At 39.0% G+C, this 18,230-nt stretch overlaps 2 protein-coding genes across 10 annotated transcripts in view; one reads left to right on the top strand and one right to left on the bottom strand.

The window, feature by feature from the left end:
* Positions 1-18,230, top strand: part of ABRACL (ABRA C-terminal like) — a 564,811-nt gene that overhangs the window by 488,587 nt on the left and 57,994 nt on the right. The window lies entirely within an intron of this gene.
* REPS1 (RALBP1 associated Eps domain containing 1) overlaps positions 1-18,230 on the bottom strand; it is an 84,997-nt gene that overhangs the window by 65,785 nt on the left and 982 nt on the right. The gene's annotated exons all lie outside the window — the stretch shown is intronic.

Genomic DNA, 18,230 nt, shown 5'->3' with positions numbered 1-18,230 from the left:
GAAACATTCTCCGTGAATAATCAGATGTGAAAAACAATAAAAAAGAGAATAGCTTCTTCACTATGTGCAAGAATTGGGTACACATCTCACGCTTTGGGGAACAAAATATAAGGCTGCTCTACTGCCTCTCCTTGATTCAAGTACACACCCATATCTGCAGTCTTTCATGTTTTCTCAATATTGTAGAGAATGTGCTAACACTGAGTAGCAGACTGGTTATTATACCTAGTAGCATTATAGAAACATCTCATGAAAATCTTCTCCTCTTAAGTACTCACATACAATGTTGAAAATATATACTTGGCCCTGGGAGGAAAACAAAATTTTTACACAGAACCCTTTTTCTCAAAAACTTTCTGCCCTAGTTGCAAACAACACACAACCTATGATATAAGGCTGTATTTTTTTTTTTTTTTTTTTGAGATAGTTCTCACTGTGTCTCCAAGGTCTGTCTTTCAGGCTGGAGTGCAGTGGCGTGATCTCGGCTCACTGCATCCTCAACCTCCCTGGTTCAAACCCCTCTCGCCTTAGCCCCCTTAGTAGCTAACAGGCATGCACCACTGCAGCTGGCCTTTTTTTTTTTTTTTTTTTTTTTTTTTTGGGTAGAAATGGGGTCTCACTATGTTGCTGAGGCTGGTCTCAAACTCCTGGGCTCAAGTAATCATCTGCCTCAGCCTCCCAAAGTGCTGGTATTACAGCCGTGAGCCACCATACCCAGCAAGGTTGTAATTTTAAGCATCAAAATGGTTGGCAACCTGAGCACAAGCTTTGCCATCACACGAAACTGAATTTGAATCCCAGTGCATGTTGCACATGTAGCGACTCTATAGCTCAAGGTTGCTCAGTTGAAAAACTGAAATAATACCTATCTCTAAATGTAAAGTTAAATATATGTCAAATAGCTTGATGCCTGGCCCATTATAGGTGCTATATAATTAGTACTCGACCCCTGTAAGAATTAAATAAAAAGAGTGGTTACTGTGAGTTGGGATTTTTTTTTTTTTTTTAATAAGTACCCAATCTCTAGCCCTTAAAGAATTGGTAGATTTTTGGTCAGTCAAAACAAGAGAGGCAATCCAATTCAGGGTGCCAATTTAAGTCAATTCAGGGACTGTAGTGGTGGCTAGGTGGTACAATGAAGTTAGATGATGGAGGCTCTAAATGCCACGCTAATTTTCACCGAACATTTCTTAAGAGTATCATATAATTTATAATTCACTAATCTATTCTTTAGCAATTACAGAAAAGCTTAACATTTAGGCGGCCACTATAGTAGTTTATCAATGAGGCGTTCAGAGCTTGGATTAGAGTAATGCTAAGAACAGAAAAGAATGATTGGCTAAGTCCTTTCAAAGAGAATCTGAAGGACTTTGAAAGTTGGATAAATGGAAAAGATGAGTCAAAGCTGACTCCAAAGAAGACAGTAGGAAGACAATCAGGATGTTAAAGACAGAATATTTCAGCTCCATGATGAACAAGAAGAGACAATATCCAACATGAAGTGATTCACTGCCAATTGCAAGGAAAGTGGTTGAACAGAATAAGACCTAAGAAAAGGTCACTGAATTTGGTGATTACGATAACAACGAACTTTAAGAATACTTTAAAAAAACAAAAAACAAAAAGGAGGCGGAATATAAAAGTTAAATTACACCAAGCACAGTGGCTCATGCCTAAAATCCCAGCACTTTGGGAGGCCAAGGCAGGCAGATTGCTTTTAAGCTGAGGAGTTCGAGACCAGTGTGGCCAACATGGCAAAACCCCATCTCTAATAAAAACACCAAAAAAAAAGGCCGGGCATGGTAGTGCACACCTGTAGTCCCAGCTACTCAGGAGGCTAGGTGGGAGGATCGCTTAAGCCCAGGTAACCAGAGGTGTAGTGAGCCAAGATCGTGCTATTGCACTCCAACTTGGGTGACAGAGCAAGACTCTGTCTCAAAAGATGAATCAGCAAATAAAAATAAAAGTTAGATTACTAGTGCTTAAGAATAGGCCAGGGTACAGGCAGTAGAGAAGAAATCAGGTCATTTGTTATTTGGCAGTAAAAGGAAGAAGAAAAATAGGAAGGCAGCTAGATGGGTGTGCAGGGTCAAATGAAAAACACCAGAAGCAAAAAGGAACATTATGTAGAAAATAACCATGAAACAATACAATTAGTAACTATGACAATTCCCTTTTTGCCATTTGTTAGGTGCTAACAAGAAACACTAAGTTTGGATTCACTCCAGAATCAAATCTTCGAGGGAAATGTACTTAGGGAAGTAAAAGATTTCTATCTCTCAGGGTTCACAACAGTGGGTGGTAAACAGAAAATCTAACCATAAGCTCCCTTCCACCAGCCATTAATTCTTTAGTGTTCTGAATGACGGCAGAGAATACAGTGGGTCATTAGCTTTCAAAGGTTTAAGATCTGTAGTTTCTATTATTCCTAATGACAAGTAGTACAATCCGTAATTCTGACGTGGCACATGTCTCAGTGGCCTGTGCTAGGGAATGTATGAAATCCTGTGAGTGTACCATCACTCAACCCAGCACCCTCATCTCTAAATTGACTTGTGGGCCGCCACTTGCAGCCAGGCACACTGGAACTCTGTAGAAGTTGTGCCTCATTATACTTTATGAAAAAAAAAGTATATGCTATAGTGCCAAGGTATCCAGATTCTACCATAATTTATTGTTTTAGTTGCCAATAAATTCACAGTTTTAAAAAAATTTCTTACAATTACTCTGCTATATATAAAAAAAACTGGGGGTAGGTAAGGGAAAAAGATTCTAAAAGGGAGGGAGGGGAAAGCAGCAATGTCTTGTCAGCAAAGCAGCGAAGTCAGAGCTCAGAGAATTCTGTGCTATTGTTCCTGTTCTTACTGCCTCCTTCTCTTCTCATGCTCAGAATGTTGATTGGGGTGGGGAGAGAGTACCCATAGTGCTAGGCAGTGGAACATCCAAGGCTTCAAGCTTCACCACCCCCACTTTTCACTTCCCTGGGTGAGGAGCCCAGAATTGCCTTAAGTCATCATCCCAATCACGTCTATGAATGCACAGCAAAGCAGGGCTAAGCAAATGGCTTGCCCCAAAAAGTTGCCTATGTTTTCTAAACATCTATTATGTGTTTCTGCTGTTCTGCACATCATGAAAGAAAAGAAATCTGAGTTTTAGCCACAACTTGCTCACAATATTGCTGGGATATAGAGATACTGGAGAAGCAGCCAAGCAACGGCATAAACACACCAAGAAACAGCATAAATGAACAAAAATCAATACAGTGCAAAACATATATAAAAGGATAGGCAGCAGGGAAATTGGTCTCAGTGAGAGTGAGGTTGTTCAAATTAATTTCCAAAACCTATAAAAGTCAATTAAGCCATGTTTTGAAAAGGGGGGGAGGAATAAGCACAGAAGTGAGGACAGAGTCTTGTAGATGAAGGAAGTTACATGATAAAAAAGAATAGATAAAGAACAAGTAAAAGCTGTATGAGATACAGAAAAACAGATTTGCTGGGAGGGAACACAAAGTCCCTATTAGGAGAATAATCAGAAACAAGCCTGTGAGATGTAGCAGTGGGTTGGCAGAAGCTTTTAAGGCTGATTATGCATGACTACTCAGATTTGAAATGCTCTCTGTATCACCCTTCATTTTATGGGAATGCTATACTTTCTCTCTAAAAGAGTTAACTAAATTAAATGAGAAACTCCACTGACCTGTTTTCTTATTTAGATTACATGCTTGTTTACCAGTGCTTGCTCACTGTCAAGTTCAACAACTGAAAATTATGCCTCTGCAGGGCAGAGAAATGCATGTGAGTTTACTACTAAAGTAAGCCATGATACCACTTAAAAAAAAAAAAAAAAAAAATTAAGAGAACAGCCTTGATGTAACAACTCCTTAAAGTTATTAGCATGCACGCTCAGTGTGTTTGACTAGCATCACCTGACCAATTTTAAAAGTATTAACGAGAATATTCACAGTCTAATTGAAAGCACTATGCAGTCTGTTCTCAGAGTTCCATACTGTTGAAAAAAACTCATTAATTATAATTTGGAAGTTTTTAAGTGGTATGATAAAATGAAGAGGCTAGGCTGGGACCCATCAATGTACTGATGAGGAATGAAATTCTAAAGCACCAGCTAAGCAGTCTAATAGGCTTTGAGTGAGTACCTAACAGGAACAAAGTGATAATAAGGGAAACAAGGCTAAAACTTACCCTCAAATTGTTTGCCACCGATCACGGGAAAAAGATACACAGAAAGAATAACCTAAAGTACAAATTGTATACAAGTGCAAACATACAGAACAGAGCTGGGAGACTACAGAAGGAGGGGTTATCTGGTTGGGATGATCAGGAAAAAGTTCAAGTAGGAGGTCAAACTAAAAAACAAAAAACACATGGTATTTTAAGTGAAAGTTCAAAAATTATTTCAAAGACCTTTCTAATTCCATGAAAGATGATACAACATTCCAGAGATATAATGTGATGGTTCAGATTTAGGTAAGTAAGCCTGTGATAAAAATTATGAAGGAAACCAAAGGACTATAAAATGAGTTAGTCTGTAAATATCTCAATGTAGAAAATAATTCATCATAGGAAGAATCTGCTCTGGATCCCAGGAAAAAATACAGTAAGTTTAATAAAATCTCAGCAATAATATAGAGACTGTAAAAAAATTCTACTGGGAATCAGTCAGAGTCTGAATAAGAAAACATTTTTGAAGGAGTAATACACAAGCTTGTCAGAAAGTAATCTGACTTTCACTCTTAAGCTTCCATGAAACACACATAAAACGTAGTAGGTTAAAGCAGGACTACTTAAATCCCAGCTCTACTACTTACTAGCTGTATAATCGTAGAGAAGTTACTTATCCTGTGTCATTTTAAAAATAGGGATAATAAACTGTGTCCACTTCACATCACTGAAACGAAAATGAATTATCATAAAGGGCCACAAACAAGGCTGATATAGTAGGCACTACATCAGCATTAATTATTAGTATCGTTTGAATTTGCTGGCAATGTACATTAAGGTTAGAGATAAGCAAACATATTTTTTGGGAAAAAAGATAAATCATGTTCACTCATTCAACAAATATTCACTACTGACAATGTGCTAGGAATACAGTCATGAAGCAGACAGGCACAGTGACTCCTTGGAGATCAGAAGCTTCGATTTTCCAGGAGGACAGGAACCGTGTCTCTTTCACTCACCTCTGCATACTGAATGCCCTAGGTACAGATCCTGGAGCACAGCAGGTGTTTAATGGTGTTTGTTTAATTAATGAAAAGCGTAATTATAGGACATGAAATTGAAAAAAAAAATTCTGAATATATGGAGAATAGGAATTCAATAGAACCATCCTCTGAACAAATGGTACAGCAATGCCACAGGATAACTAAACCTCAAGAAATGTGTCTACAAACCTTCAAGAATCTATCGATTCTTGAATATCATAAGAGCATACATTTTCCTATTAATAAAAATTAATGAAATGGCACGCTTATTACAAGGATTAAATGAGATCCTGTGTTAAATGAGAATCACAAAGCTGCAATAAGATGCTGACGTGAAGAGGTAGGCTAGATTCTTCAGCTCCGAGGCTCACTCCTCAGCTAAATACAATTACTATGTGTCCAGGTGTTTAGTGGTTGCTTATACAAATAGCTAAAACCTCTTGTATTAAATGTCCAAATGTGTTACGGGTTTAAAATGTAAGGTGCCTTTGGGTTTAATATCCAAGATTCAAGTCTCTGGAGGCTGACCTAATTTCAGATGAAGAGATATACTTCCATACCCACATGGCCTTCCTAACAGTTTCAAGAAAGTTTCAGAAAACTCCTGAGGTCTTAAGTGAAAACAGAAACCTAAATCTCTGGGACAATATCAGAGTTAATTAACTCTGAAAGGACATTTCAAATATAAAGACTTTAAGGCGGGACATTATGGTTCATGCCTGTAATCCTTGAGTCCAGGAGTTTAAAAGCCAAAAAATACAAAAATTAGCTGGGCATGATAGCATGTGCCTGTAGTCCTAGCTACTTGGGAAGCTGAGGTGGGAAGATCCCTTGAGCCTGGGAGGTTGAGGCTGTAGTGAGCCATGATCATGCCATGCCACTGCACTCCAGCCTGGGTGACAGAGTGAGACCCTGTCTCAAAAAAAAAATAAATAAATAAATAAATAAATTAGGCTTGCATTCCTCATTTTTAGTGAATGGCCTCATTCAGGAACCACCACCAAGTCTGCACACGCTTCTAACGCCACCCAGCTGCTGCTACTCTCAAGCTTTCAAATGTCCACCTAACTCTGCTGCCCAGAAGGAAGGAACATGGCATCACACTCAGCACATCCAAAATTCACCATATTATCTTCTCCCCAAACCCCTTACCTTGCCCTCTGCTTCTTTATTTCCATGTTAATGGCATCACCCTTCTGTAGGCTCCAAACCTCAGAATCATTCTTTGAGTCCTCTAGTGGTAAACTTCACTTCAAGAGAGCAAACCTTCAAATTAATTATCCAGTGAAAGGGCAAAACAAAAGGCTTACTGACAGAATCGAAAGGTTGGGAAAGCATTATGAAGTTCACCCAACAAAATCAATGAAAGGTATAAAGCTAGATTTGAAGAACAGACAATTTTCTCTAGTATTAAAGCCAAGATTCTACAAATTCTGTGTTTTCTCATATACAGCAGAGCTTAAGTGAGTGAAACTTACTTGATTACCTTCTAAGAACCAGGCACTATCAGTTTGGTAGTATTAAAACTTCAGAAATGGTCAAGGCGGAGGATCACCTGAGGTTAGGAGTTCGAGACCAGCCTGGTCAACAAGACGAAACCCCATCTCTACTAAAAAATACAAAAATTAGCTGGGCGTGGTGGCGCAGGCCTGTAATCCCAGCTACTCAGGAGGCTGAGGCAGGAGAATAGCTTGAACCCGGGAAGCGGAGGGTTCAGTAAGTAGAGACTGTGCCACTACCCTCCAGCCTGGGAGACAGAGCCAGACTCCGTCTCAAAACAAAACAAAACAAAACAAAACAAACAAATAAAAAAAACCTCCAGAAATGGTATTGGCTTCAGTTTACAGATGAGGAAATGAAATCTCAAGAGAGGTTAAGCACTTACAAAGGATGAGAAGTTAATAAGCACCAACTGGAGATTCAAAATCTAGAACTGTCATATTCCAAAGTCTATGCTATTATTGACTACACTTAATACTTGCTGACACAGAAAATTACGAAGGTGTTGTAATTACTTTTCTACGGAATATAATGAAGTGCTTCAGAAAAGATATGCGTTCTTCTAAATCAGCTATTAACATACAGTTTCATTAAACACTTTGAAGTCAAACCTCTGATCCTTCTAGTCACAAATGAGACACCAAGAAAAACTAGTATACTCTTAGTTTCCAAACAATGAATTCTTGTTTTATAGATACTTCTATTTCCACGTACAACATTTTGCATAACTCATGGGCAAAAAGAAGCAATAATCACTTTATGCAACTATTTTTTTCTCCAAAGGAACACACTTATAATTGTATTAGGCCCAAGATCTAGCTACTTATGCAAACTCAGATTGAAAACAGCTATTTCAAAATACAAAACACCAAATCAGTCCCTTTAAGTAACATTAGAATAGCCCCCAAAAAGATTCATGATAGTGACAGTGATTATGCCAGTGGACAAACCAACCCAAAATAGTCCTGTAGATTGAAACCACTATTTCATTAAAATTAGTACTTGTCAGTCATGACTACTTCAAATTCGCATTATTCTTTGAAGTATTATATTTCTGTAATTTCCCATAATATTAAGATATCTGAGTTAAGTGTACAAAAATTCATCATACCACTAAAGGTCAATAGATGGAAACTGGTCTTCATTCTAAATCATATGATTTTTAGCCCCTTCTAAGGTCAATAAATAATGTACTTGTAAAACAACACATACAAAAGCAGGCAGAGCAGTCCCTGTCACACAGAACAGTGCATAAATGTTAGCTTGATGCTAATGTAATGTAATGTAAATATACTGAGTTCTAATGAATCTTGGAAGATGAGATATGGCAATCTCCGCTACATGTAAAAATCTATCAGTATATCATCTTTCAAAATTTAAATCCTTTATCGAATGCCAGATTACATTATGCTGAAGTTTTGTAATTAAACTATGTAAGCAGTACACAGTCCTTCATTCTCCACCACACTCAACTTTTACATTCTCCTAGATGACTATTTTGTAATTTTTTAATTCATAGCTTTGAGGTATAATTTATAAACCATAAAATTCAACCATCGTACATGTACAATTAATTGAGTTTTAAGAAAATTATAGAGTGTATACAGCACTATCACTACAATCTAATTTTAGAATTTTTCTGTCACCCAAGTATTTTCCTCCAGACCATTTCTCTTGCTCTGGCCTCAGGCAACCACTAATCTGCTATATCTCTATAAATTTGCTTTTTGTAGACAGTCCATATAAATGTAACCACACAATATGTACTCTTTTGTATTTGGTTTGACAGTTAGCATGTTGTTATTAAAGATGAGGTCTCGCTATGTCACCCAGGCTGGAGTGTAGTGGCGTTAACACAGCTCACTGCAGCCTCAAACACCTGGGCTTAAGCTATCCTCTTTCCTCAGCCTTCCAAGAATAGCCAATGATATGCAGGTGCCATCACACTCAGCTAATTTTATTTATTAATTTTTTTGCGACAGGGTCTTGCTATGTTGCCCAGAGCCATGTTTTTGACATTCATGTTTGTTATAACATATATCACTAATTTGTTTCTTTTTTATTGCAGAATAGTTTTCCGCATTTTATGTATTCAAACACCATTTGATGGATATTTGAATTGTTTTCTAGTTTTTGACTCCAGTGAATAATGCTAACAGACATGTACATGCCATTATTTCTACATGTATTTTCATTTCTCTTGGGCAGATTCCTAACAGCGGAACTGCTAGTTCCTATGGCAAATTTAGGCTTAACTTCTTAAGAAAAAGCCAAACTGTTTCCCAAAGTGGTTGTGCCATTTACAGTCCCAAGAGAAGTGCCTAGGGGTTCCAGTTTCTTAACAATATAAATACTAGGTATTGTCAGTCTTTTTAATTATAGCCACTCTGGACAGTGCGTGATAGTATATCACTGTGATTTAATTTGCATTTCCCTAATGACTAATGATGTTAGCATCTTTTCATACGCTTATTGGCCATTCTTATCGTTGTCTTTGGTGAAATACCTATTTAATGGGCTTAAGCCTAAGAATGGGCTTTCTCCCAGTTTTTTTTTTTTCCTTTTTAAGTGTGTTGTAAGATTTTTCAAATATATTCTAGATTAAAGATCTTTACCATGTTTATAATATGCAAATATTTCTCCCCAATCTACGGCTTATCTTTTTATACTTTCTTAAGTATCCTCTGAAGTGTAAAAGTTTTAAAAATATTTAATAAAGCCCAATTATTTCTTGTTTCTTTTCCTTTTCTTTTTTTTTTCTTTTTCTTTTTCTTTTTTTTTGAGACAGGGTCTGGCTCTGTTGCCCAGGTTGGAGTCCATTGGCACAATCTTGGGTCTCTCTGACCTCTGCCTCCCAGGCTTAAACCATCCTCCTGCCTCAGCCTCCCAAGTAGCTGAGACCACAGGTGCACACCACCACACCCAGCTAATTTATTTTATCTTTTTTTTAGAGGCAGGGGTCTCCCTGTGTTGCCCAGACTGGTCTCAAACTCCTGTGCTCAAGTGATCTGCCCACCTCAACCTCACAAAGTGCTAGGATTACAGGCGTGAGTCACTGTGCCCAGCCCCGTTTTGTAGTTTTTAATACAAAAATCTTGGTGACTCTTTTCTTAAGTTTATTCCTAAGTATGTTAGGCCTCTTTGAAACTAATATAAGTTTTTTTTTTCCCCTTACTTTCATATTAAGATTTTATGTCACTACTATACTGTTAATCCTGCCTCAGTTTGTAGAAAACAAATAAAAGCCATTAGGCCAGAACATCTTCCCACTAAATCTATATTCCACCCACTAAATCTATATTCCTACTTGCCTCTGTAACCATGTTGTTCTTTCTTCACCACTGTTAAAACTGAGGAAGTGGCCGGGCGTGGTGGCTCATGCCTGAAATCCCAGCACTTTGGGAGGCCAAGGTGGGCGGATCACGACGTCGAGAGTTCGAGACCAGCCTGGCCAACATGGTGAAACCCCTTCTCTACTAAAAAGACAAAAATCAGGCAGGCATGGTGGTGGGTGCCTGTAATCCCAGCTACTCTGAAGGCTGAGGCAGGAGAATCGCTTGAACCCGGGAGGCGGAGGTTGCAGTGAGCCAAGACCACACCATTGCACTCCAGCCTGGGAGACAGAGTGAGAATCCATCTCAAAACAAAACAAAACAAACCAAACAAAAAAAAACACTGAGGAAGTATCCCCTTCTTATCAAAGGACTCTGTGCAGTCAGGATCCTGACCATTCCTGCTTTCTCAAGGACTTCTCATCTCCCTTATCTTAGCAATCCTAACAACTAAAATCATTCTGCAGAATTTCTCACACTCAAAAAGAAACAAACAAAAAGATTTCCTTTATATCCTCATACACCTCTAGCTTCTACCCTGTATCTATTCCCTTTCACAGGCAAACTTCTTTCAAAGCTATCTATACACCCTATCTCTAGTTCCTCAGCCATCATTTATCCCTCAAATCACTCAAATCTGGCATCCATCTACACTAGTCCATGAAACTGGCTCACTGAAGTTACTAATAACTTCCAGGTTGCCAAATCCAATGGCCACATTCCTGCCCACATCTTCTCAGCCTCTCAGTGAAACTCAATACAGCTGACTACCCACCCCCCTCGAAATACCTGCATTATTTGGCATCCATGACGTGATAATACTGTACATTACACACTCCCAATTTGTACCACTCTGGTTGTGTGCTTTCTAGCCTCCTTCCAAGAGGCCTTCCAGTTTACTCAACTTAGAAACGTTCAGCATTCCTCAGGATTCCAATTCTAGTCAATCTTTCTTTCTTCTTTATCTTTTCTTCAATTATTTCATTCATTTTCATTACCTTAAATGTCACTAACATAGTGACAATCTTCAAATGACATATCTAAGCCAAGTATCTCTGAATTCCTCAAGATTTATAGATCTCTCTAACAGGCCTACTTGACAATCTACAAGCTTCTGAGAACTAGACAAAAGGGAAACTCCTGAATTCACCCTTACCCCTCCCACCGAAACAACCCCCACCAAAATCCATTCCTCTTCCAACCATACAATAGTGGCAACTTCCAACAACATCCTCAAGTTCTTTCCCCTCCCTTATGTTCCATATCCAACGCATTACTATGCCTTCCTATTTCTACCACCTAAAAAGTCTCGGATATGTCCACTGTTCTCTATCCTACTGCCACCTCGCTAATTTAAACCATTGCTGTCTGCTGCCTGGACTGTTGCATATCCACTAGCTTGTCCGCTTCCACTTGCCCCCAGTATTCTTTTTGCTCATACATCAGTCAGCATGATCTTTTAAAATATAATTCAGCTTTGGGAGGCCGAGACGGGCGGATCACGAGGTCGGGAGATCGAGACCATCCTGGCTAACACGATGAAACCCTGTCTCTACTAAAAAAATACAAAAAACTAGCCAGGCGAGGTGGCGGCTGCCTGTAGTCCCAGCTACTCGGGAGGCTGAGGCAGGAGAATGGCGTAAAGCCGGGAGGCAGAGCTCGCAGTGAGCTGAGATCCGGCCACTCCACTCCAGCCTGGGTGATTGAGCAAGATTCCGTCTCAAAACAAAACAAACAAAAAATATATATACATATTTTTTTTATATATATATATACACATATTTTATATATATACATATTATATATATACACATATTATATATATACATATTTTATATATATATATATATAAAAAAATTCAGGTGATGCTACACCCCCAAATAAAAACTTTTCGTATATTTCCACTAAAATCCAAATTCCTTTTCACTGAGTACAAGGGCCTGCCTTATGCAGTCCCTGCCATTCTCCCCTCTTGTCCATAGTTTCACACACTGCCCTCTTGACAGCCTCAGGCCCTTCCCAGTTCTCTCTATATGAAACACCTTATTCTCCCTCCCTTGACCCCTCATCCAGGCGTCCTCTAAGGGGCCTTCCCTTACACCTAAGTAGGTCCCCACTACCTCCTCATCCAATGATTCTCTATTATTGTATACCGTTCTTTTTTTCTTTTCTTTTATTTGGAGGGGGCGCGGTGGGGGGTGGAATGGAGACTTGCTCTGTCACCCAGGCTGGAGTGTAGTGACACTACTATGTCTACTATGTCTCACTGCAGCCTGGACTTCCCAGGCTCAAGTGATCCTCCTGCCTCTGCCTCTCGAGTAGCTGAGACTACAGGTGAGGGCCACCATGCCTGGCCATTTTTTTTTCTTTTTGACATTGGCACAAGTCAGAGAACATGTCTTTATCCTTCACCACTGCATGTATACAAAGAACAGCCACAAGGAAGTCTTAGTTCAAATATTTAAAACTGATTTAAGACAGAGAAATGTTTAGCATTTCTCAGGTCAGCGTGCTCTTCCTTAAAACTGAATTAATGTAGAAGGCCATAAGATAAGCTTGACTCAATTAGGGGAAGGCTGGAAATCACAAATTAAGTGCAAAATTCTGTGGAACTATGTTTTCTAAGTAGATGTCCAGTGTGTATACCAGAATCTCAAAGGAATCAACAACCCAAAAGAGACAGACTAATAAATTCTGGCTTCATTATTTAATGATAGACCCCAAATTCAACACACGGCTAATTCTTGAAACAAAATGGAGAAGAGATGTAGTATTCTTAATTTTTAAAAGCCTAAGTCTTAGAATTCATCAAATCTCAATGAAATGTGGTATATGGTTTAACTTCCATTACACAGAGGGAAAAGATGAGTGCAGATGCATCTACAATAGGAAAGGCTAAGAAAATAAAACCTATATAACAGAAAACATCAGAAATGACAAGTCTTATCACCCATTTCAAATTCTCATGGCCTTGAAGAACTAAGCACCCACGGATTTAAGACCCTTTCACCAGTTTCCTCTTCTATATATCTCCTCTTTATAGTCCTCAAAGAATGTCAAATAATCCAGTTCCAGTGTCAAGATAGTGGAGCAATTAACCACAAGACTTTGTGCTACTCTTAAAGGGGTGTGTCTGCAATAGATTAGCTGCTCCTACACAAAGATAGTCTCATTTGAGTCAGAAATCATGAAAACCCAATTCCATAGCTAAACGAGACATTCTGTGATTTGTTCAGGGTCACAAAGTTAGCTGATGCCAGGACTGGAACTTGCCTGCCACAGTTAGTGCTCTTCATACCACCTTCTCATGCTCTTGTGTCGTTCCATCAAATGTTTGGCATGAATTCCCAATATACTAAAACTCTAACTCTGGGCTATTGATTAAAAACAAACAAACAAACAAACAAAATGACTAAAACTAACATAAGAAACTCAAGAAGACAGAAATTTTAAAAGTAAATAAATAGGACACTACAGAAAGACATTAACTGTGACTTCTTTCACAAACAGTATCTTTTTCAACTGTGTATAGGTAAGTGATTAAGGCAAGATTATTTCTGTAGTTTATTACAATTTTTTAGTAATTCAGAACTAAAAACCACTACTCCAGAATAACAAACCCGAGACTTATTAAGTTTATATCTTTCAACACATAAATGAGCTCTGCTTTCTATTTTTAAACTTATCACTAATGCCAGATTTTGTAATTGATTTAAACAAGTTTCAAGAGAAAAACAAAATGGTTTGTTTCACTGTTATTGCTTTTCCCCATTACATTTATGTGTGTTATTCAAATATTCTACCAAGATATTGATCAACACAAATGATCTAAAGATTTTCAGCTTCATTAACAGGGTACATTGCTCACAAACCTCAATGAAAGAACAGTTAGTACTAGAACCTTTTATCAACCTATTATGCATTCAAAGTCTGTATGAAGTTTTAAGACATTTCCCAAACAGAAGCTTTTGGTGAAAGCAAAGAAAACATTCTGATTAGTGTGGTAAATAGTACATCTTTCCTAATCTTTAAAAAATAAACTACTCGGAAAAAGCTGACTTTTAAGCCACAACAATGAATATTGTCTTGCTCAGCAGACAGCAAAATTCCTCATGATTAAATCCTATGAGCCAGATTTTTCTCCCCCTCATCTTGTTATTATGTGGCATGGAGCATAATTTTACAAAGCATCCACTCCTTCAGTTTATCTATTGACATTCTGTCTTCAAAAACAAACTCTTAAACTCAGAATAGATTTTCCTCTGCTATTCCAAAGCAAGTATAATGAGCACACCTTAAAACATCTGACAGTTGTAATAAAGAAAAATTGTATCTGTGTGTGCCCCAGATACCAACTACAAGAATCTCCCTCTTTCTTTGAAGTGGCTGTGTTTCAAGACATCATCATACATTAAACTACTTACTATGCAAAGGAGGAAGTTGATACGTAACTCAAAATCAAATATTCCAAAATCCCTACTGTTCATAAGAACTGTGGGCAAGTCAAAATCAGACCAACTGAATTTTATTCCTTACCCTGCCCCCAAACCACATGACCAGAGAAGGTAAGAGCTGGTGAATAATAGTAAGGGAGAGATACGAACTATTCACAAATAAATTAGTTAAATTCCCTGTTATCAAGTTCTTAGTAAACAAGAATAAACCTGTAATCCCAGCACTCTGGGAGGCTGAGGTGGGCGGATCACAAGGTCAGGAGTTCAAAACCAGCCTGGCCAATATGGTGAAACCCTGTCTCTACTAAAAATACAAAAATTAGCCGAGCGTGGTGGCGGCGCATGCCTGTAGTCCCAGCTACCCAGGAGGCTGAGGCAGGACAATCACTTGAACCTGGGAGGTGGAGGTTGCAGTGAGCCAAGATCGCACCACTGCACTCCAGCCTGGGCGACAGAGCGAGACTGTCTCAAAAAATAAAAATAAAAACAAAAAATAAAAAATAAAATAAACAAGAATAACACCCACTTCACAAGATGTTGCAAGGATCAAATGAGTTCTTCCATGAAAATGATTTGCCTGGTCAAAGAACGTAATAGGCACTCAATAAATGCCAGCTCCTTCCTCGTTTGGTTCTGGGCTCGGTGTTCTTTGTTCTCTACACTCACGTCCCCAGATGACTCAGTCCCCTCCTAACTTTTACTAACAAACACTGTAAACTACTGTACCAATCAAGGTCCTGTTATGTATGTGCATACCCAGTCTATGTGACACTGTCTCCCATCCCTAAACACCTAGGTGAGCAAAATAGAGGAAAAGACCCCAAACACCTGAACCTGAACTGCTGTAAGAACCAGCAGGACAAATCTCCACCCACTTCCAACTGTCCCCAAGAGATCTGAATTGCCATCTAAAAATGTCTGAAACCAAACTCATCATTGTCTCTTTTAAAAAGTAAGCCCTCTTCCTGCCCCTTTTCTAACTGTGAGTGGTGTGACGAAGAACGATCCTTGCCCCATTGTACTCTCACCAAAACACTGCCAAATAACCCAGGCCTCTCGAGTTTACCTTCATAATCTCTACCACCTCTCTCTCTCTCTCTTTTTTTGAGACAGCGTCTTGCTCTGTCACCTAGGCTGGAGTGTAGTGGCTCGATCTCGGCTTACTGCAACCTCCTCCTTCTCCCAGGTTCTAAGTGATTCTCCTGCCTTGGCCTCCAGAGTAGCTGGGATTACAGGCATGCGCCACCACACGCGGCTAATGTTGTGTTTTTAGTAGAGAAAGGGTTTCACCATGTTGGCCAGGTTGGTCTCGAACTCCTAACCTCAGGTGATCCACCTGCCTCAGCCTCCGAAAGTGCTGGGATTACAGGCGTGAGCCACTGTGCCTGGCCCATATCTCATGTTTGTCCCACTCCCACCACTATATTCCAGGTTAGGGTTTCTCAGTCTCAGCACTACTGACATTTTGGGTACATAATTCTTGTGGAGGCTGTCCTGTGCACTGCAGGATGTTTAGCAGCATTTCTGGCCTCTACCCACTAGATGCCAGTAGAACTGCTCTCTCCCCTCCAGTTATGACAATCAAAAATGTCTCTAGACACTGCCAAATGCCCCTTCCCCATTGTCACCCTCATTCCCAAGTTTGAGTACCACTGGCCCAGTTTCTTACTTCGTATCTGCCATACAAAATCAGCCCCCAAGTTAAGTCTACAGTTTTATTCCTCTAATTCCTATGGCCCTGACAAACGACTCCTAAAGCACTGCTTTATGAGTCATTTCTTTAAATCTACCACTCCCTGTTACCTTCACAATTAGTTCAAAGCTCTCCATCCAACCTTGATAATCTGGCTTCAATTAAACATTATTCCACAAAGCACCTCATATAGTGGCTACCCAGCAGTCCTTCAATAACACATCCAGTCTCTTTCTTTCTATTCTACTGCTGTCACCCTGGTTGGAAGTCCATGACCTAGCACCCAATCCAGATCACTAAAAGAGTCTCATTCCCTAGCCTCTCTGCCACTCGAAGTCAGAAACTTTTCAGTGGTTCTCCATTGCCTGCTGAAATATCGTATCTGCTGCCCTTCTTCAGAGTCTTTCCTAATATGGCCTCTTTCTAATTTTATGTTCCGTTATCCTGAAAGCACTAGTCCTTGAAAAGGCTCCTACACTTTCCACTTTTGATCACATTTTTTTCTCTGCCTGGAAGCCCTCATAATTCCACTCCCCTCACTCCACCCTAATTTAAAGTCCATCTGAATTAAGTCAAAAAGCCTTTCTTGGTCATACCTCCTTTGTATTTACATAACACTTGGCACCTCTCCTATGGCATACATTCTACCTTATGTTATACATGAGTACTCCTGTAATTGACAAGATCCTTAAGAGCTTCTTACTCCTCTTCTGATGCCTGCAATGCCTCGCCCAGTGTTAAGCAGAGACTCGGCACTAGATACGAGCTTCCCCAAATGTTTCCCACTTAGAAAGCAATGGAGGACTGTTTTCAGACAATCCCAAACTCCCTTAAGGGAAGTAAGCACATATTCTCCTTTTGTCTCATATGTCTATGTCTTAGACCAATTTTTAAGTAAACCGCCTTCAAGATATCTGGATTGCTATTTAGTATACATTACTGTAGAGTTCTGCTTCAGGGAGTTCCAACTTGTAAGTGAACCCTGAATACTTAAGCTCTCTCTTTATGCCAAAAGACAATGAAATTTATTTTTTGAATGTTAATAAAATTGAGCAAAACATAAAAATAACTTGCATTGGATTAAACGTGTTTCAAGTAAAGATTCATTAGTGCTGATGTGTCTGTCCTAAAAATTACATTTCAAGTTCTAAAGTCTTTGCTTATCATTAAAAAGATTGAAAGTTTTATTTCAACTCCTTCTCACCTCAAAGACAAACCAAAATAGAACACAGAAGGCTTTTCCTTAATTTTATTTAGATCCTAACTTGAAGGTATATTCTGTTATTTCTTCAAAAGGAGCAAAAAGAGGATCATTAATGAGCATGTTCTGACCAGATCTTTAAGTCCTACTCAAAAGTTGTAAGAGGAGAGTACCGTAGACCACACTACCAGCACCCTCTGTTAGCAGACCACAGAATCAGTTTTGTATGTCCCTGAGCTAAGAATGGTTTTACATACTTGTGTTTTGTAAACACAAAAACAAAGAATATGCAACAGAGAGCATATATGGCCAGCAAAGCCCAAAATATTTACTATTTGTCCCTTTTCAACAGGATGAAATTGGACTCCTCGTTGCCCTTCACTGGCACGTAAGACACCCCACATTTTTCCTCCCAAGGTTTTAAAAAAGCAATATAAAACCCAAGAACATGTAAAAAGATCTAACTCGTTCAACTTAGTCATAGTTAATGTGGACCTAACTTCTAAAACAGAGACCTGTGTGTGGACATTTTTATACTTCACAGAATTTTTGTTAGAAGAAACTTGCCTTCATTCTGTGGATGAGCATACTTATGCTTGAAAAGGGAAAGTGCCTGACCCAAAGTCATATTGCTGGTTAACAGCAGAGTAGGGTCAAGGACCCAGCCCTCAAAACCCTGGTCCAATGCTCTGCAGTCCACTACATACGCCTACACATGTGGCTTTAAGTTTTGGAGATGTGGATGATGTGGATAACTAGCTTGAATCAATATAAAAGATGAATGCTTAAAACCTGTTCCTAATATGCTGTTTAGACAGACTCCTAC

The sequence above is a fragment of the Macaca thibetana genome, chromosome 4 (assembly GCF_024542745.1).
Source record: "Macaca thibetana thibetana isolate TM-01 chromosome 4, ASM2454274v1, whole genome shotgun sequence".
Classification (NCBI taxonomy): Eukaryota; Metazoa; Chordata; class Mammalia; order Primates; family Cercopithecidae; genus Macaca; species Macaca thibetana.
This window is presented reverse-complemented; position numbering and strand designations above follow the sequence as displayed.